Here is a 5989-nt window from a genome sequence, read left to right as displayed (position 1 = left end):
AAGGTGGCGTGGTGAAAAATGGGGTGGATAAAGATGGGGTGGTGACACATGGGTAGGTGAAAGGTGACATGGTGAAAAATAGGGTGGTAAAAGATGGGATGGTGACACATGGGTAGGTGAAAGGTCACACAGTGAAAAATGGGGTGGATAAAGATGGGGTGGTGACATGGGTAGGTGAAAGGAGGTGTGGTGAAAAATGGGGTGGTGAAAGATGGGGTGGTGAGCCATGAGTAGGTGAAAGGTGGCATGATGAAAGGTGGCATGGGTAAAGGTGGTGTGGTGAAAAATGGGGTGGTGATGCATGAGTAGGTAAAAGGTGGTGTGGTGAAAGGTGGCAGGGGGAAAGGTGGCGTGGTGAAAAATGGGGTGGTGGAAGATGGGGTGGTGACGCATGAGTAGGTGAAAGGTGGCGTGGTGAAAGGTGGCACAGGGAAAGGTGGCGTGGTGAAAAATGGCATGGTGAAAGATGGGGTGGTGATGCACAGGTAGATGAAAGGTGGCGTGGTGAAAAGAGGAGAGGTGAAAGGCGTGGGGTGAAAGATTGCATGGTGAAAGATAAGGAGGTGATGCACGGTTAGGTGAACGGTGGCGTGGTGAAAAGTGGAGTAGCGAAAGGCGTTGTGGTGAAAGATGAGGTGGTGAAAGACGAGTAGGGGATGCATAAGTAGGTGAAAGGTGCTGTGGTGAAAAGTGGAATGGTGAAAGGCGCATAATGAATGATGCAGTGGTGACGAATAAGTAGGTGATAGATGGCGGTGGCTTGAATGTAAAAGGACAAGGCGAGTTATTTACCTGAATTACTTCAAAAATCCGCACTGATTTGGAAGCTGCTTTAATCGGTTCCTATTAGCAAGTGGCTGTGCCTTGAAAGCGTGGCTCAGGATACAGATTTTCTGTTATGTTCTGGCTTGACAGTGTAGCTGCCGGTTGACCTTATGTGATAAAAAAAAAACTTTCAGAAGTACTACTGAGAAAGGGGCTTTGACTCCACCCACGTGTTGGTTTCCATGAGTACCGCATTTGATCGAGCATAATTTATGTGCTTCCACCGCAAAAAAGTGCTTGTATTGAACTTTTTGGGCTTCATTTACAAACTTTTGATGGTAATGCAGCAGGCCTGCCTGCTACGCTGCCGTGTGTCAAAAGAAAATTGCAGGAATGGACTGTAGCTACAAGATACGGCGCATTCCTGTCTTTCTCCCCATACGGGCACGCAAACAGCAGTGCAGCACCTACGCAGACACCCTTCCGTCATAGTACAAGGGTGCCTGCGTTGCTGGGATGATTGTTTTTGTGCAGAAAGAGACCCCTTCCAGCACAAAAACAATAATTGATGGCATTTTCCTCTTTCAATGCATGCTGCAGAATGAAGCGCACATAGAAAGAGGAAAAAACGAGGAGGAATTAACCCCTTCACTGTGGCGGCTATTCCGCCGCAGTGCTAAGGGGGCGGGGCGGCTGCGCGGCGGCCGCATGCTGGTGACGGAACCGCTCCGTCACCAGTGTCGGTTGCGCTGTGCTTATGACGGAGCGGTTCCGTCATGGCCCGCCCCGCTCAATGGAAAGCTCAGCTCAGGCGCGGAATTCGCGCCGCGCAGGAGCGCCGGGCGGGCCATGACGGAACCGCTCCGTCATCAGCACAGCGCCACCGCAGCTGATGACGGAGTGGTTCCCTCATCAGCAGGCAAGGGGTTAAAGTATTTCTCCTCGTTGGGCCACTCCTATGCCTCCATATGATTCTGACTCATTCCTAGGTATACGAATCCCCATAAATCTGGGAATACTTGAGATTCCACTTTCATGCAGAGTCCTGCGTGAAAAGGGCACATATTTACAAGGCCATGGAAAGCCATGTAAGTGGCTTTTTATGGCCTTGTAAATTTGATGCAGCACATTTGTGCTACCGGAGCGTCAAAATAGTAACGCTCTGGCGGCGCAAAAGTGCCGCTCAGGCCTCGTAATTGAGGCCCTCAATCTTAAGAGAAAGCTTATGCTCAATACAGCAGGACTGCCTCTGGTATGGTGGAAGCCATGGATCATGACTATAGGCCAGTCTGTTTATTATGAAAAGTTATGATAAAGGTGGTAAGCCTGACATAGTAAAAAGCTTATGTTATCGTCAATGAGAGAAAGAGCTATCATGTTAAATGGAGACACAGATTACTGTAGTAGGCAGGGAATTTGGCGTTGGTTACGCCCTCTTACAAACCATAGGGATGAAAGATTTGCACTTCTTTGGTCCTTGATGAGGCCCCATTGGTGAATTAGAATTTTGTTTTGCCAAGTGTAATCTTGTATATATTTTTACATTCATGATTGCATGCCTGGTGGTTGCCTTGTGGCAAAGCTTATGCTCATTACAGTAGGCTTGAGTTGGTTATGGTGAAAAAGACTACAAATGCTATAGAGATGATTAGTTTACTAGGATGTTATGTCCAAGGCTATTGGTTTAATATTTTTATTGTGAAATGTTATGACAAAGGCAGTAGGTCTAGCTTTTGTATTATGAAAAGTATTTGCTAAAGTCGATAAGCATTTTATTGGGGATTGTTATTGCACTGTGTTACGAGCTGTGCACAGGCATTTTGTGACATGCAATTGCACAGAAGGGCAATGGTTTGGTGTTGAATGCCTCCACTGAAAACCCATGGACAGAGGATTTTCGCTGTAATAATCCTTTCTAGGCCCATGTGAGAGAGACTGTATATTGTTTTGACAACTGTAATTTCGTACATATTTGTAATTTTAAAACTGTAACCTTGATGGTTGGCAGTAGGAGTGTGTGAAAATCATATAATGTGCTTTTGGGTTATTACGCAAAATTAGGTGAAATTACTAATGACAATCCAAAAGGAAAATCTGTCCCTTGGCTCTATGTGTTAGCTCAAAATGCACGGAGTACTACTATGCAGAATTCCACGAAGTTGAATAAAAACTCAGTGAATTCCACAACTTCGCTCCAGTTGTACCCCCAATTAATAAAACAGAGACCTCATATACTTTGGATAAAGTTACAAGTATCTCTGTCTTTACATGCTAAAATGCATAAAGTCATTTTACAAAAGTGAAAATGAAAATTTAGCAAGCAGTGAGAGATGTGATGATTTTGGGATCCTCCCTCACCTAAGGAAAGAACCAAACAGATGCCTTGAAAACAAAGAGCACATCTTGCTGAACGATTCAGTGGTGGTCCCATCCTCTTAGGACCACCCCAAGCACAGTTATGGGCAAAAATACAATCCCAACCAACGGCCCTGCAAAGCATTATGGGACGAGAGTAGCCGTGGGCAGTGAATAATATAGTATCCAATATCAAAATAATTCTACAAAGAGCTGCAGTTCAACTAGTCGTTACTAGGTGTCACTCACAAGTCAAATGCAAAAGCATTGACATTTTTACATCAAGCTGCAGTTCCATTGGTCGTTACTAGCTGTTCCTCACAAGTCATGAGTGGAGAGCCACCCCGCCTGTGGATGCCTCTAGGTTACCTGCCCCAGGGAAGCGGGTGGATAGCGGTGAAGTGACCTCGGAACCTCCTGTAGACGACAATGGAAGACTTCGGAGAAAAGGCCTCTGGAGAAGTTTGTGAAGATGTCTGGTGGAATCCATGGATGGATTCTAGAAGAGGAGAACCTTCAAGCAGAGAGGACAGAGTCTATGCCACTTGGAGGTGGCCAGGAGGTACGGAAGCACAATGGCCACCCTTTGCAGGGAGACTCGGAGAGTTGATGAGGACCTTGTTGCTGTAGCTGTAGGGACCAGGTGAAACTAAGGAAGACTAGGAGCCATACACGACCTGACCCACATCAGATGTCAGTGTCTAGGAGGTCGGTGTCTGGCAGGAGCACCAGCAGACCTTGCTACCCGCAACTGTCATGGAAAATGACAAGATGCAATCATTGGACTGGCAAGGTCCAAGGGACTCACCAAATGCAGGAGAGTCAGAGCAGGCCCTGAGCAAGCAGGAGCAGACCCTCAAGAGGACCCACAGGCCAAAGGCACTGGAGTCGCAAGATGACCTCAGGCAACTCACCAAAGATGGAGGCCAATGGTGGAAGAGATGCAGTGAGGACACTGAATGTTGAGGGATGAGGTGCTGGAGGCTGGCGCTTCTTGGAGCCCGAAGATCTCAGCAGTGCAAAGCCAACAAGACTTGGCAACGGCAAGCCGACCTGGTGCACAGGGGTTTCGATCCAGCGGCTCTGACAAAGGATACTGTTCCCCAAATTGCAGGGAAGAGAGGGCAGGCCTCTAAAGAGCTGCAGAACCACTACAAGGTGGCTTTGCGTGTCTTAATAAATCACCCTTAAGGGTTGCAATGCTTTTGCGCCCCATTGCGGGGTGCTGAAGTGGCACAACCCTATAATAAATATACCCCTAATTGTGCAAATTGAGTGTAAGCCAATGTTACCATATTTAGGGAGTGAGCACAAGCAACTCAGTACTGGTTAGCAGTGGTAAAGTGCTAAAAGTTCTAAAAGCCGGCAAAAATAGGTTCAGAAAACAGGGGGGGTGATGGCAAAAGAGTGACCTTACAGAGAGGGCCATGCACAACAGTTCTATAGCTGCACTTTGTGACCTGAAGAGTGTGAAAAAAAGACTCAACACATGTTTATGGTTGCTTCATTTAAAAGGGTTTTGTGACACGACACATTGCCGTGTACATGGGAGTGCAGTGGTTTGTAGTTTTTGATAAATGATTGTGGCGATTTATTGACAAAGTTAATGCGTCTGATTTATATGTGTGGGTGTGCTGTGTGGGCCTGCCTATTCTATGGAAAAAACAATGGTTAAGGCGGCTTAAAGTGAGGTATGGTAATAACATCTTAATTTACATTAAAAAAAAATCAGAAACTCACTGAAAAAAGCTAAGGTTAAAGGGACATTATAGTTAGGTGAAAATGTCAGGTAATCTATAACTTTTTAATCTAACAAAACCACGGTAATTCACCATTCATAGTTATCTCAAGTAAATAGAACATGTGCCATAAACTAACCATAACCATAACTCACTCCCTCGCAATGCAGCAAATCTAAATCCGGTATTTGTAAAGCACAAACTACTCACCTCTAAGGGTTTCAAGACACTGGGGGCCGTCGGGGAGTTATTGCCCCGAGGCACATGGTGCTGAGCTGAACTGCCTCCGGTGCGGGTATCGAACCGTGAGCCCTGTGCTCCGGAGTCAGCCGCCATGCCAGCTGCACCACACCTCCCCCTGCACTGGTTGTACCTCACATAGTACACCACTCATGACATATTCAATGACTTCATTGATAGCATCCTTAATCACATCTGAAATGATATCATTGACACTAACACCTTGCATAGCGAGGGCATGAGATAAACTAACTTGTGCCCCCATAATGCACTGCTGACAGCCTCGCATATAACATCACTCATGTTAAATAACATAATGCAGGATTCACTGAAATCCCCCGTGGAACTTCATATTACTCCATTAGTCTCTTCCCTTTCACAATGATTGTATGATGTCATCAGTGATGTTGTCGATGATGTAGTCATCAGAAATGAGGTCATAAGCCGTGCATGATAAGGGTGCATGTTATAGTTAGATCACGAAAATATAGCTGAAGAATTTAAGTGGTTTCTTGTTTTTTTAAATATTAGTTCTTGATTTTCAACACCTAACTATAACATTACTTTATCCTTTCTTTTTTTTCCAGGGACTATTTACATTCAGAGTCTTCTCTCCAGGGATTAATATCAGAGGGTCAGGTATTGGTTCCACCATATTAAAGCAGGGCCAAGCAGTGGTTAAATGGAGACATCATAATATTTGTAACTAGGCCAGTAGGTTTACTTTCTCATATGGGTGCAAATATTTGGGAATATAAAATATCTTTCTAAGAATACACCTGCAAGCCTGAGACATTCTGTCGAATCTGGGAATACTCCTGGATAATAACAGTTGTGAAATACTGTTTGCATCTGCTTGGAAGCAGTTTTCTATTCGCAATTGTACCCTG

This window comes from Lissotriton vulgaris, unplaced genomic scaffold (genome assembly GCF_964263255.1).
Source record: "Lissotriton vulgaris unplaced genomic scaffold, aLisVul1.2 SCAFFOLD_338, whole genome shotgun sequence".
Classification (NCBI taxonomy): domain Eukaryota; kingdom Metazoa; phylum Chordata; class Amphibia; order Caudata; family Salamandridae; genus Lissotriton; species Lissotriton vulgaris.
This window is presented reverse-complemented; position numbering follows the sequence as displayed.